The sequence below is a fragment of the Triticum dicoccoides genome, chromosome 7A (assembly GCF_002162155.2).
Source record: "Triticum dicoccoides isolate Atlit2015 ecotype Zavitan chromosome 7A, WEW_v2.0, whole genome shotgun sequence".
Classification (NCBI taxonomy): domain Eukaryota; kingdom Viridiplantae; phylum Streptophyta; class Magnoliopsida; order Poales; family Poaceae; genus Triticum; species Triticum dicoccoides.
The window spans coordinates 747,021,643-747,038,024 of NC_041392.1; positions in this window are offsets into that span (position 1 = coordinate 747,021,643).

Consider the following 16,382-nt stretch of genomic DNA (forward strand, 5'->3'; position numbering starts at 1 on the left):
ATATATAAAATTGGATGTAGGGGAGCATGAACCATTATTGTTGACATTACCCTTGAGGTAAAAGGTTGTGGGGCAAAACTATAAGCCCCTATCTTTCTATGTGTCCGATTAAAACTCCGTAACCACAAGTATCGCGTGAGTGTTAGCAATTATGAAGGACTAGATGATAGTTGAGTATGTGGACTTGCTTTTAAGCTCTAACATAGAATCTTTCCGATGTTATGATAAATTGCAATTGTTTCGATGACTGAGATTATAGTTTGTTGGAGCCCAATAAGGCTTATGATTCATACTTTTGCATGGTGAAAAGATCATCGCTTGAACATAAGTAATCATATGACAAAATCTATATATGTTGCTGTTATGAGAATAATCATGATGCCTTCATGTACGTATTTTATTTTTATTGACGCCTCTACCTCTAAACATGAGGACATATTTATTGTTATCGGCTTTTCGCTTGAGGACAAGCGAGGTCTAAGCTTGGGGGAGTTAATATGTCCATTTTGCATCATGCTTTTATATCGATATTTATTGCATTATGGGCTGTTATTTGACGTTATGTCACAATACTTATGGCTATTCTCTCTTATTTTACAAGGTTTACATAAGGAGGGAGAATGCCGGCAGCTGGAATTCTGGGCTGGAAAAGGAGCAAATATTAGAGACCTATTCTGCGCAACTCCAAAAGTCCTGAAACTCCACGGAATATCTTAAAATAAATAAAGAAAAATCCTCGCCAAAGATGAAGTCCAGGGGGCCCACACCCTGCTCACGAGGGTGGGGGGGGGCGCCCCCTCTCCTAGGGCGCGCCCCCTACCTCATGGGCCCCCTGGTGGGTCTCCGACGTCCATCCTCTGCTATATGAAGTCTTTCGATGAGAAAAAAACCAAGAGGAACTTTTCGGGACGAGACTCCGCCGCCACGAGGCGGAACCTTGGCTGAACCAATCTAGAGCTCCGGCAGAGCTGTTCTGCCGGGGATACTTCCCTTTGGGAGGGGGAAATCATCACCATCGTCATCACCAACGCTCCTCTCATTGGGAGAGGGCAATCTCCATCAACATCTTCACCAGCACCATCTCATGACCCTAGTTCATCTCTTGTATCCAATTCTTGTCTCAAAGTCCGGGATTGGTGCTAGTGGGTTGCTAGAGTGACAGAAGCTTAAACCCTAGTTTATGCGTTGCTTCGTAAGGGGCTGATTTGGATCCATATGTTTCATGCTATGGTTAGGTTTACCTTAATACTTTTGTTGTAGTTGCGGATGCCTGCAATAGAGGTTAATCATAAGTGGGATGCTTGTTCCAGTAAGAATAGCACCCAAGCACCGGTCCATCCACATATCAAATTATCGAAGTACCGAACGCGAATCATATGAACGTGATGAAAACTAGCTTGACGATATTTCCATGTGTCCTCGGGAGCGCTTTTCCTATTATAAGAGTTTGTTCCGGCTTGTCCTTTGTTACAAAAAGGATTGGGCCACCTTGCTGCACTTTATTTACTTTTGTTACTTGTTGCTCGTTACAATTTATCTTGCCACAAAACTATCTGTTACCACTTATTTTAGTACTTGCAGAGAATACCTTGCTGAAAACCGCTTATCATTTCCTTCTGCTCCTCGTTGGGTTCGACACTCTTACTTATCGAAAGGACTACGATAGATCCCCTATACTTGTGGGTCATCAACACGTCTCAGAGGTGACACCACTGTTTGTGATTAGCTGTACTCGTTGTCCAGGGGACCATCTTCGACTGTATTCACTTACAAAGGATACGAGATAAATGGGAATACATTTTACACGATCGCCCAAGATCAAAAGAGCACCAACCAAAACAGCGGTGTCCGCTTTGATGCAGCAACCGAGAGGGGAAAGGACACATATTATGGTTCCATAATGGACATATGGGAACTTGACTACGGACATGATTTTAAGGTCCCTTTGTTTAAGTGGAAATGGGTCAATCTGTCAGTAGGCGGGGTACAGGTAGACCCACAGTACGGAATGACAACAGTGGATCTGAACAATCTTGGGTACACTAACGAACCATTCGTCCTAGCCAATGATGTGGCACAGGTTATCTATGTGAAGGACATGTCTACCAAACGGAGAAAAAGAAAAGATAATGAAGCGAATACATCATATGATGAGGCAAAGCGCCACATAGTTCTTTCTGGAAAAAGGGACATAGTGGGAGTGGAGGGCAAGACAGACATGTCTGAAGATTATGAAAAGTTTCATGAAATTCCTCCCTTCAAAGTCAAGGTTGACCCAAGCATCCTGATAAACGATGAAGATTATCCATGGTTATGGCGCAATAAGCTAAGCACACAAGCGAAAAAAATTGAAGACTTTCTCTCCACAACTATTGTGATGATACCATGCCAACTCTCAACCTTTTCGTAGTTCATTTGAAATGCCTGTTGTAACAGACGAGTTTCCGTATGAAATCCTGATACTTCGAAATAGATTGTCCGTTTTGTACATGAAGTGCATCCATGTCCATATGAAATCCTGATACCGGGCATGCTATGTGGGTGAAATGATGATACCATGCCAACTTTCAACCTTTTCAGAGTTCATTTGTAGTGCTTTTCAATTTCATGGTCTTATAGCTCAAAATAATCAGTAAATGCATGGAAAATAACAAATGAAGTCAGAAAGGGTTGAAAATTGATGATGTGGCTTTGAATGGTGCATTTTGAACACAGAAAAACTATGAAGTTCAAATAAGTTCAAAAAAATGAAATCCCTTTGTAACAGATGAGCTTTCGTCCGAAACCCTGATACTTGGAAAGAGATTGTCCGTTTTGTACACGAATGCCAATTTTCAACCTTTTCGGAGTTCATTTGAAATGCTTTTCAATTTCCGGGTTTTATAGCTCAAAAAAGCAGTAAATGCATGAAAAATAATAAAATGCATAAAACTATAATATTTGTTATGATCAACTAAAAAACTAAAATCAATTAAAATATTCTATTTTGATGAACTAAAATAAAACTATAATATTCTTCAATAGCAAAAAGAATCAACTAAAAAGCTTTTATAAAACTATAATAGCAAAAGGAATCAACCAAAAAGCTTATATAAACCTCTAGTATTTTTGAAACTAAAATTATATAAAATTTATGCAACTTATATTAACAAAGTATTTTTTGTTCAAAACATTAATAGCATTTATTTTTATAGTAAATTTATTCATAAAACTAGTGATTCACATACATTTAAAAAAATTCAAATTTTAAAACTAATGGCACTAACAGAAAGTTTATAATTTTTGTGACCTAAAAGCAAAAAGAAATCACTAAAAACTATAAGTGTTTAGTTTTAAGTAGAAATAAAAAAAGAAAAAAAGGAAAAAAATGCCACCTACTGGACATCCACGGCCTGAATACGACTAGAAACCCTACAATGGGCCAGGATTCAGGCCCGCAGAAGGCCCAATAGGCTCAACAGGCATGGCAAAGTAGAGATTAGGACCGTAAGCCTGCAATAGAGAGGAGCTCGAGTGGGTGGCGTCAGCGAAGCTTATAAACCACTCCGAGCCCCTCCCAACTAGCGAGGTGGGACTAAACTTCCCACCGCACCGTGCCAGCACAAGGCCTATGGTCCCGGTTCGTGGCACCAACCGGGACCATAGGTGGGCATTGGTACCGGTTGGTGCCACGAACCGGTACCATTGGTTTTGCTATATAAGGTAGCACTTGTGAAAATTTCCCAACTACTCCCATCCCCCCTGACGCCGCCAGGCCGTTCCTCGTCGTCGTCGCCGTCGCCGTCGCCGCCCCGAGGCCCTCCCCCGACGCCGTCGCCGCGCCCCTGACCCACCGACGGCGTCGTCCTCGCCGTCGCCGTCGCCGTCGCCGCTCCTCCCCGAGGCATCGCCGCGCACGCGTGTAACCCCTCCCCCACGAGCCCGCCGTCCTCGTCACCGTCATTGTCGCCGGCCTCGTCGTCGTCCTCGTCACCGTCCTGCCTCGAGCCCCCAGTGAGCACCTTCCCATCCCGATCCGTTAGTGCATTTTTAGCATTTTTTTGTTCAAAGTTTTTTGTTCATAGTCTTTTTTTCATAGTTTTTTGTTCATAGCATTTTTAGGCTGTATAGTTTTTTTTGTTCATAGTTTTTGTTCATAGCATTTTTGGGCTGTATAGTTTTTTTTGTTCATAGTTTTTTGTTCATAGCATTTTTAGGCTGTATAGTTTTATTTTAGGTTATTAGTTCTACTGTTAGTGCATTTAAAGTTAGTTTATTTTTAGTTGAACTAGTTGATTAATTAATAAAACTACTTTATTTTACTATATATAGAAGTAGTTTATTTTTAGTAGGTACTACTTTATTTTATTTATAGTACGTGCTTAATTAGTAGTTGAACTAGTTGATTTAATAAAAACTACTTTATTTTACTATAGAAGTAGTTTATTTTTAGCAAGGAAATTAATAGAACTAGTTTATTTTTTAGTTAAAGCAATTATTCCCGCATCGATGTCGACGGTGCCTATCCCGCATCCTCGTCGTCGACTCGACGGAGGAGGCCGGCTTGATCAGAGGGGCCATGTCCGGGACTGGGCTCCGCCGGGCTGGTTTTGGGAGGTGCTACCTTCCGGGGGGCGTAGGTTGGTGAGGAGCCAGCCCGTCTTTGACCCGATCCTTGTTTGGTGGCAGTCGCGTGGGCGAGTGAAGGTGCCGAGGCTTCTGGACACCGCTGAGGTGGTACGTCACCGTGTCAACGAGGAGGACGAGCACGTCCGTCGCTACATGGTTGCGTTGGAGGGCAGGTTCGACAATACCTGGCAGGTTCTTCAGGGATCTCACTGGAGCGATCCTGTGATGGTTCCTTCTCTTTGGGTGTCCACCGCCCGCGCCGATACCCGTCGGGTGCTACGGTTCTAGCTGTACTGGCGATGCTATATGTATGATAGTATTCGAGGTGTATTAGTGATAATATTCGACGATATACGGACGCATGGAGATGATGTAGTTTTGCTTATAATTGAATGCATCCTTATTTGAATACTACCTTATTTTGCGATTTGATTTTGCTTATTGAATGCTCAAATTGGAAAACTACTCCTACTTTGAATGCTAAAATTGGAGAGCACTATGCAAGGCTTATGCATATGATTAGTTGATAGCTTATAGGGTTTTTGTTTTTGCAGAAATCTAGGAGCCCCGGGCCCCTCCATCATCCCCTCCGTCGTCCCCGTCACCGACCCCCTCCGACCTCGAGGTGAGACCAGCTAAATCCTCTTTTAAAAAGATAATTAAACGATATTTCGGGTTGACTTTAAGTCTGTCGAGTCTCCACCATATATCAGAGGACGAAGAATCCCGACTGTTGTCGTGGGGGTAGCTTCTCCTTCGTTCCCGTGTGCTGGACAATTTGGTGTAATGCACTCGGGAACGAAAGGAGGAGCTACCATCACTGACGGTCGCAAATGTCAGAGAGGAATCAGTGAGGGAGAGTTCCACCATATATATATATATATATATATATATATATATATATATATATATATATATATATATATGAGAGGACGAAGAATCCCGACTGTTGTTGTGGGGGTCGCTTCTCCTTCGTTCCCGTGTGCTAGACATTTTGGTGTAATGCACTCGGGAACAAATGGAGGAGCGACCATCATCAACGGTCGAATGTATACACCACGTGAGCTGAGAGTTTTCAAGAAAAGACTCGACAAACCGATAGTCAACCCGTGATGAATAATAATTATCTAATTTAGTTTTTGTAGTACATATATTTAATTGTACAAGTTTAATCTTTGAATTATGAACGTAGGAAATGTCATCATCGGACGACGAAAGTCTCCCGGGGGAGTGCGGCTGGTGCCACGACGATCGAGGTTTGTGCGACAGGCCTCACCCGAACGATGATCGGCGCTTTAGCATTAAGCTCGAGGAGACCTTCGATGTTGAAACGGTACGCAACAGAGTGTTATTTTCGTAATTAAGCACGACTTCAAATATTTCAATGTGTAATTTCATCTTTTACAATTCGAGTATAGCTTATCCCATGCCATGCAAGACGCTATGTCTTGGAGAGGATGGATTTTGAAGACCATGAAAATTTTGAAACGAAGAAAATTCACCTAAGGACCCATCATGATGTGGATTTTGAAGTAAATCTGTATAATGCTGAGAGCGTAACCCATTTTGGTTGTAAAAATTGGGAAGCATTTTGCAAGATGTATGGTTTTGATGAGGGTATGCTTGTCACCATGGATCTTGGTGATCCTGACATCGACCAAGACAATATGGACATTTGGGTCCTTGTTGATACGCCTCCAGTTCTACCGCTATGTGAGTTTCTCAAACATAGTTAATTATTAACTAATTTATATTGTTTATTTCAAAATAGTTGACAACTTATTTCCATTGACAACTTATTTTGATTGTTCAAACAATGTGCGGAACATGGTAGACAAAACCCACTACACCGATGGCTCCAAGTTAACTTATCAGGAGAAAAATCATCTGATCGGATTTTGTACTGATCTTGAGAATTACAATATCTACAATCAAACTCCTCAACATTATGGTCAATACGTGCCACTAGTGCACGTGTTGAACTACGGTAACTACCATGGAGATACCCTGATAAGATTTTTTACTATTACGACATCCGTGCATCTTTTGCATACTTCTAAAACTAGTACATCATTGCTAACTATGAAGTTGTTCCTATGTTTTTCAACAGAGAATCCCAGAGGATTGTGTGCCTCATTTGATGTATCAGAATGGCAGCCTTCGTGTTTTGAACATATATCCAGGTCATCCTACGAATCTCAACTGTCCATACCGGATTTCTAAAAGAAGTGGAGACATGCATGCTAATCAGAGAATGGAAAAAATGTATGGACAGTCGTAAGGAGGTTCTTGGAAGCAAAAGGAAGCGCCGCGCAAAAATTGGAGACAGGATGATCTCCATTCTCCATAATGGAGAGTCAGGGTCTATATTGTTTTATGCTATTTTACCTTAAATAGGGTATTTAGGTCGTGCATAATACTGATGATCATGTGCTAAGAACAATTAAGTAGGGTTGGTTCGATGACTATCAGGATGATGATCGTATGACTTGTTATTAATAATAAGTAAAAGTTATATGATGATGATTAGTAGGACTTGTTAGTATGATCATGCATGATGCGAGCATGAAGAGTTATTATATATTTGTGTGTGAAATGAATATGGATTGGATTGAAGTGAAGGCAACATGCATGTGGTGCATGTCGAAAGTAGTACAATCCAAACTTGATCAAGTTAGGATTAGTATTACTTTCGACATGCACCACATGTTGCCTCACTTCAATCTAAGTCATGTTTAAAAATAGCAGTATAGCAGTAGCACGGAGATAGGAGAGGACACATCACTCTATTAGCTACCTATAACAACCTAATTAACCCCCAAAACCCCTAAACCACCTCCTTTAAAAAAAACAGCCCCTGAAATGCTGACGCATGGAAGCTTATTGGTCCCGGTTGGTGCTACCAACTGGGACCAAAGGCCCACCTGCCTGGGCTCGCCGGAGCGGCCACATGGAGGCCCATCTGTCCCGGTTGGTATAAGAACCGGGACTAAAGGCCTAGGGTATTAGTAACGACCCTTTAGTCTCGGTTTCACAACCGGGACAGATGGGCCTTATGAACCGGAACAAATGGCCTTTTTTCTATTAGTGCTTGTTAGTGGAACATCATAAATTTTATTCGAATAAAAAATATGCCGCCAATGGCGGCGTACCGGTGGCCTCGGTCCAAACTGCGTGCGCAGCTAACCATCAGCCCAGAGCTCACAACATGACATAGAAGCATACACACATTTTATATCTTGGAATTAAGTAACATAACTCAAGAATTTTAATCCTAAAAAGGGTTAGGGCCATGGGGTTTCGAGCCAGCTAACAAAGTAAAACAATTAGGAGAGCGTGCCACAGCAACTATGTACTCTCATGTGTAAATATAATTGTTACAGTTTATGTCTATAACTGTACGTGCTCTTGGGCTACAATTTATGTTATTTTTTCACTTTTCAAAAGTTGTAATGTAAATTGTAATTGTAAATAATATACATATAAATAAAATATATTAGACTAAAACAATGCTCATCTATTAATTTTTAAAAATCCATCAAATTAAATTATGATTAATTGTATAATTACAAAGTTTTCGCATTTTAAATAAAATCTGAAGTAATTTTAGAAAATATGTGTATCTAAATTTTTTATCATATCATTTCAAAAAAATTACAATTTTTTTTAAAAATATTCATGTTGTATATAAAATTGTGCAAGCTTGAATGTTTTTATGTTTTTTTAAGTGTTCATGCATTTTAGTAAAATTTGTGTGTTTTCTAAAAACAGGTTATGTATTCTTAAATCAATATAAATATATGCGTACAAAAAACTAGCCTAGTATGCCTCGGAGTGCAGGTTCTCAAATGAGTATGTATTTACAATTACAGTTTACAGTTTTTCAGGCTAAAAATAAGGGAAAAAACTAACATGTTTAAAATGAACCGCACTAACTGCAGTCTGTTTAGCCAAGCGGACGTACTGTCTTTTTTTTGCGGGTGAGCGGGGGTACTGTGGTAGACATAAAGGTTAACAATCCTATATTAAGGCATGAAATGACATTTGTTTTTGTTTTTTTGCAAATAAAATGGCATTTGTTGTACACTTGCTAGGTCCTCCTCGTGGTAATTGTCAGGTCGCTGGTACTAAATCCCACGGCGGTATCTTTTTTATTTGAATGAAAAATCTTATTTTACATTATTTGGCGAAGATATAAAGACTGATTATGCTTATAGAACATCAGTTGTTATCTGGTGTGTTTGCTAGCCGTGCTCTCGGTTGACAATAGGTCACCGGTTCGAATCCTTGGCTGGCTTATACTTTTCTCTCTAATACCAACAAAATTTGTGATGTTTGGCTGACAGGTGAGACCACCTGATGCCACACATACAAAACGAAAAATAATAAAAATTGAGTTCTTTTCTGCAAAAAAGAGAACACACGCCCAGTCTGCACCATATGGTCGCTGACAGCGGGCCGTACGCCATCCTGTCATGCTTCGTCAGCTTCGCCGGCGTATACAAACGAGATTAGTATCGTATTTACATGTTTAAGTCAAGTTTTTGCACCACTTTAATGTATACTGCAAGTTCTAACACCAAAATAACTGTTTACGCCAAGTTCTAGCATCATCGATGTAATTGACTCTTTTGGTAACACCTCCTTCTTCTTGTCATCCTGACAAGACAACCTACGCTAGAGAAAGAGGAACTTCCCCCACCAACCAGAGTGGAGCCGCCTTCACCACATCTCCAAACGCTACGAGAGCCTCTAGATCTCGGGTAGACCAACGAGCACATGGTTGGAAGTCAGAGCTGGCCAAACGTGCTGGCATGGCCCGACTCAGTTTAATCGGGCCTGGCACAGCACGGCCCGCCGTGGCATGATTATTAGCCGGGTTGTTTCGTGCCGGCCCACGTGCTGTGTCCTCTAGCCAAGGCACGACCCGCCTAATCAACGGGCCAGCCCGTGGCACATTTAGCATGCTAGGTTGCATGCTTTTTAGCATGCTCGGCAGTTTTTAGGCTTATTGGCTTGTATTTTAGAACATATATATAATTCTAAAAAATGGGGCGTGTTGTCTCGGCTTGCATGCGCAGCCTCCAAGCCCCTGTTGTGCCTGGCCCATGGCAGGCTGTGCTGGCGTGCTTGCGGGCTGGCTTGGTTGGCCCGACCCGTTTGGCCAGCTTTTTTGGGATGACATACCAGCAAGGATCCATGGCGCCTAGGGTTTCTAGAGAGACGTGGGTGAGAAAAGCAATGTAATATGTTGTCGAGGCTAACCCTTCTTGTTAAGAAATAGTTGACCTGTGGTTGGATAGTTAGGAGTACAGTGGTATCCCAACCCAACCAGGGTTCAAGTCCTAGACTTGATATTGATGCTCGCACTTTTTTGGATTTATTTCAGGCCTTCCAACGATGTTTGTTCAGTGAGAGGAGATGTTTCCGTCAACTAAAAGATATCTATAACCGCAAAAAATGAATTAAAAGACGTCCGTGGCAACTTTATCAATCTCAAGATGATGTGATGGCTTAGTCGCTCGGAGATGCTCATAGCGGTAGGGTGTAGGTGTGTGCGTTCATAAAGATAAGTGTATATACGTATGTATGAGCGTTTCTATCAGTATTATTTTGACAATCACTCATCGCTTGGTGTGCCGGCTCAACTGCCACTAGTGATTACCAAATTTTGGGTCCAGTTTTAGGAAGCTTGTAGAATGTTCTCGTCCGCCTTTTTATTCTCCTTACTTTCGTTGTGTTTTCCTTATTGGTTTTTTATTTCTTCCATGTTTGTCTTTTTAATGTTTCCTCTTTCCCATTTCCCTTTTCTTAAAACAATGTCGTTGTTTTAAAAAAAGTTCTTTTTATAACAAAGGTTCAAAATTTTCAAACATACTCACATAATGTCCATGATTTTAAAATTTAGAAATCGTTTTATAATTTGTGAACCTTTTAAATTTTTAGAATAAATAATAAATTCATGACTTTTCTTTAAAAAAATCAACTATTATTTTTGAAACTTATTTAAAATTGGCAGCCTTTTTTTGGAAAACTGTAAGAAGAAAGTTACACTCAAGAGGAGCACTCACCATAGACTCATAATTGCCCGGCCCATCACACGCGAACTGTGCAAAAGGTTATCACATTGGAGGTAGCGGATGTGTCTCCTCTCATCTGGGCATCCCTATTTCTCACTTTAAGCGAGACGAGGGGGAGCTCTCGCGTCAACGAGAGCCTCAGATGGGACCGCCCAACCGGGCGGGAGGCCATGAGCTGTTTTTATTTTTATTTATTTTTCTTGTTTTTTTGCTTTATTATTGTACTTTTCATTATACTTTGTATATATACTACAAAAAACACACTTCAAAAACCCATTTGAAAAATGTTTAGCGAGTATTTGAAAAATGTCTAATAAATATTAAAAAAATGTTGAACAAGAATTTAAAAATGTTGAACAAGTATTTGAAAATGTTAAAAAAGTGTTTTAAAAATGTTTAAAAATTATTATAAAATGTCAACAAGTATAAGAAAATGTTGAAAAAGTATTGAAATGTTTAACAAGCATTCGGACAATGTTGAACATGTACAAAAATGTTGATCATTCATTTAAAAATGTTTTTCGCACATACAAAAATATAGGAAACGAAAATAAACATAAGAAAAAGCAACAGAAAAAGTGGAAGAAAAATAAAACCAGACAAAATTGGAGAAGAAAAATGAAAACCAAACAAAAAATGGAGAAAGGACCCCGGAGAAAACCGTATACAAATGAAGCAAAAAAAGAAAAGAGAAAAGCCCTGAAAAACTGAGAAACCGGGGAAAACTAGTGGAAATCAGGGTCGTTTTACCTCAAGTAGTACGCGCCCTAGTACTTTGTCAAAATTTGGTTGCTCGCACAACTGCCTACCGTCGGGGAGACAAGGGATTGAATCCCATCATTTTAGCATTCGGGGGTGGGCCGGCCCAGTGGCGTGCAATTTTCCTTCCCCGAGCGCAAGCAATCGTCTCGCTTGAAGCGAGAAATAGCTCTTGTGTTCTCATCTCACCTCAGTGTCCCTATTATTGGGATGCCCCAAGTTAATGTAAAAAAATGTGCATTTTATTAAAAAAATAAGGTACATTTTAAAAAGTGTTGAAATTTTTTAGAAGTAAGTTTGTAATATTTTAAAAGAGAAATGTAAATACAATGTACAAAATTGTCTTTATAGTTTAAAAAAGTATTTCATATCATTCAAATTTTTTTCCCACCCGTATTAGAGAAATTTTTAACGTGTATTCAAAAACTTGTATTTGAAAATTATTTAATCATGTATTTGAAAAATGTTAAACATGTATAAAAATAATTTAGATGTATATGAAAAATTTACAATGTGTATGAGAAAACTAGACATCAAAACATATATCTGACAAGAATGTTAATAATTTATTGAAGAATGTTAAACATTTATAGGAAAATGTATCTGATGTATACATGGGTGGGCATAGAAACCGACCAACCAAATACCGAACCGATACCGAAACTGAACAAACCGAATTTTTGGTTTTTCGCACTGCTACAATTAAATTCTGTTTTAAAGTTAAATAACCGAATTTAAATCGATTGGTATGGTATTAAACTGATAAGCACAAGAAAAACCGAACAAGGGCAGACTAAGGCATAGCCTAGTGGTGGGAAGGGGTTGATACCTTCCCACCCACACAGGTTCAAGGCTTGATACTTGCAATTTGGGTTTGTTGCACCAATTATACTGTAAGGGATTCCTTTACGGTTTTTCTATAAAAAAACCGAACAAGGCTCCCATGTATCGCCAAACGTTGTGATGTGACCGTCGACCGCGTGCGCGCGTCCAGCCATACAGCGTACGAACGATCAAATATTTGAACTGTTTTGTAGGCACATCTCCGGCCATACAGCGCATGAACCACGTCCCAGGTAGCTAGAAGCGTCAATTCCTAAGAGCAACTCTAACAAACCCCGCAAAACACCGGCCCGCAAAACGCGTTTTTAGTTCGCGCAAAACCGCTTTTGCGGGCCGGCGAGGTCTAGCACGGATGCATACCCCCCAAATGGACCCGTAAAAAAGTATATTCGCGGAATATGCTTTTTTACGGGTCGGCTATGCGGGTACTGCTCGGGCAACAACGCAACGACCCGCAAACAGAAAAACTACAAATCTGAAATTTGTCATAGGGTTTCACAAACAAGTTCAAATTCAAATGATATAAACAGTTTGCATCGCCGGAGCACCTCCTTGTGGGGGATGGAGTGAGAGGTTGAAGAAGATGGCTTCCTTGAAGTCGGAACCTTCCTTCGCTTAGCGCCCGCGGCCTTGCCAGCCTTCTCCGCCGCCGGCCGGGATCGCACAGCGGCATTGGCGGCCGGAGCGCGGGCCATCGCGACGGGGGCAGCCGGATTCTCGCCCTGCACAAGCACGTTGCCCTGCCGCTTGCGGGCAGGCGCGGCGTGTGCTTGGGCGACGCCGGCGGGGCCAACATGGTCGGCGACGAGATCCGCCCGAGGGGAAGGGGCATGCGCGACCTCGAGGGTGACAGGGGACAGCATGGGGTCGTCCATGGCGGCAAGGGACGGCCGGGGAGGAGCAGCCGGAGCTTTCGGAGGGAGGGCAATGGTGGCGGAGGGTGCGGGGAGCGGGAAAGGGCGCGCGGAAATGTCCCTCCCGCCAAATCTTGCGCCGGATGGGGGTTGAGCTCGGGTCGGCCTTCCAGCCCGTGAAGATAGAGGTTGGGGGAGAAGATTTGCCGCGCCCCGCAAAATTTTTTGCGGGCCGGTGCCGGATGCGGGGTCTGGTCGTGCAGATTTTTGGCCCCGACCCGCAATTTGGCGGTTATTTTGCGGGCCAGGGCATTTTGCGCGGTCTGCTAGAGTTGCTCTAAGCAGTGTTTGGTATAAACAGAAAACTGAACCGAAAAAATCGGTTAACTGAATTTTCGGTTAGCATTTTTTGCTTGCAATTTTTGGTTTTTAATTTTGCTAACCCAATTTCAAAATAAACCGAACGGTAAAAACCGAATTTCTGGTTTCTACCGAATGCCCTCCCCTAGATGTATACGAAAAATGAACAATGTGTATGGAAAAAGTAGATATGCATTGAAAAAAGTATATAATGAAAATAAAGAAAAAAAATAGAGAAACCTATGGAAACCAAACCGAAGAAAAAACAAAGAAAACCAAAAATAACCCGAAGGAAACAGAAAAACGAAAAAAATCCCACCCTATCTTTACCTAATAATAAAGCAAATTGGGTTTCTTTCGTCCGTCATGGCATTTTTCAGAAAAGTCCTTGTCTTTTCTTGAAATCAACCCGCCGTCCAGATTTAAGTCACACCCAAACCGTTATTTTACATTTTTTGAAACCCCCTGATGTTTTAGGTAATTCATCCGCAGATCATATTTAAGTCAAACAAACGCTTTTTAAAATCATCCATATCTTTTAAACCGTAACTCCAATTTGAACATGTTATATATGAAATTTGATTACAAAAATATGTAGAATATGAATATGAGATTATTTTTACCTGTTAAGTATTTTTAAATATTATTTTGAAATATATTTGAGTCAAGAAAATGATTTTCTAAATTATCTGTATCTTTTAGACCGTAACTTCGATTTTAACATATTATATATGGAATTTTATTAGAAAAAATGTGTGGAATCTAAATATGATGTTAATTTTACCTGTTAAATATTTTTAAAATATTGTTATGGAAGCAAACTTATAATTTATAGCGCAAGATCCATTCTTTTTCATACCTACGGCGATCCGGATTGCAAATAAACACCCCACTATAACCATATACGGAAAAGAAAACATCGATAACTACACATGCATACCTCTGAAAAATGTCGCAGGAGAAAACAACAGATTTCTCATCGCGAGAGTGAGAGAAAGTGAGAGAGAGAGAGAGAGAGAGGGAGGAGAGAGGGAGAGAGAGACGCCTTGTGATTAACCATATTTAACACACATTTTTTGTTGTTTTGTGTGAACACCGAGGCCATCGCCGGCGAGGGTGAGAAGGAGGATAAGCGGCAACACAAATATGATGCCTCGCAAAAATAAAGGAGATGGACCTATTATGGTCTTGAGTGATGGTTGTTGAGTTAAGAACGTGTGTTATGTTTTCTCTCTCGTTGCAACGCACGGGCTCTTTTGCTAGTGTAATATTAATTCACGCAGGGCAGCTTGTAGCCTTGTACTGATGCTCCTGAACTCAAGTACACTCGCATGAATAGTAAATTTCAAAAATATTTGTAAATAAATAAAAAATCATCAAATTTTCTTTGGATCGACATCAACAAATTTCTAACATCCTACAAAGTTGCACATTGAAATGACATCTATGGAGGCCTGTATAAAAAGTCAAATCCGAGGCTCGACGCATTTTGGAGCACTCATTTTTGTCTTTTTGTCACACACCTCTATAGGTGTCTTTTCATGGAGAAACTTTGCATGGTGTTAGAAAATCTGTTGGTGTTCATCGACAAAAAGTTTCAGATTTTTTTTATTTTTTTACTATTTTTCCGGAAGTTGGTGTTCATACGGGTGCATTTGTGCTCAAGTTTAGAGTAACACTTTTGTTGTGCATGATCACTATGGAGCTATGAACTTTGTTATGCGGTTGGTCCTAACAACAATATAATGTGAGCACAACAATAGAATCAATGAGCTACTAACAACTGACTATTTATCCATCATATTATAACATCAGTGAGCACCGTCAACAATAACTTTGTAGATCCAATGCCTAAACTGAGTTTTCCAACAAAGATGAACGTATCTCATCTGCACAGCACAGTCGTAGAATCTCTTGCCGGCATCAATGCCTTCAAAAGCAATAAATTTGTTCGGCCTCTGCTGGTGCATCATGCACTTTGGCTCCCAATCCACCACCACACCATAGAAAGATGGGTCCATGATGGTGTTAGGGTTCTTCTGCAACCACGAAGGTACAGAGATGTAGCAAACCGACATGGCCACATGGAGGTTAACCACCATGAGACTGTCGCCTCGGTATCCTCACATAGTGCCGTAAGCTCCATCCTGACCATAATAGACGGGCCCGCCGTAGAAAAAAACCCCAAGTTGTCCAAGGGCTTTATTCACTGGGAGCTTAGTAACTTAAAGAGATTGGAATCTTGATCCACTGTGTGACCACTGTTGGGGAACGTAGTAATTTCAAAAAAATTCCTACGCACACGCAAGATCATGGTGATGCATAGCAACGAGAGGGGAGAGTGTTGTCCACGTACCCTCGTAGATCGAAAGCGGAAGCGTTAGCACAACGCGGTTGATGTAGTCGTACGTCTTCACGATCTGACCGATCAAGTACCGAACGCACGGCACCTCCGAGTTCAGCACACGTTCAGTCCGATGATGTCCCTCGAACTCCGATCCAGCCGAGTGTTGAGGGAGAGTGTGATCTACGTACCCTTGTAGATCGTCAACGGAAGCGTTAACACAACGTAGAGAAAGTAGTCATACGTCTTCCCGATCCGACCGATCCAAGCACCGTTACTCCGGCACCTCCGAGTTCTTGGCACACGTACAGCTCGATGACGCTCCCCGGGCTCCGATCCAGCAAAGCTTCGGGGATGAGTTCCGTCAGCACGACGGCGTGGTGACGATCTTGATGTTCTACCGACGCAGGGCTTCGCCTAAACACTGCAACGATATGACCGAGGTGGAATATGGTGGAGGGGCACCGCACACGTCTAAGGAACGATCACGAGGATCAACTTGTGTGTCCTAGGGTGCCCCCTGCCTCCATATAT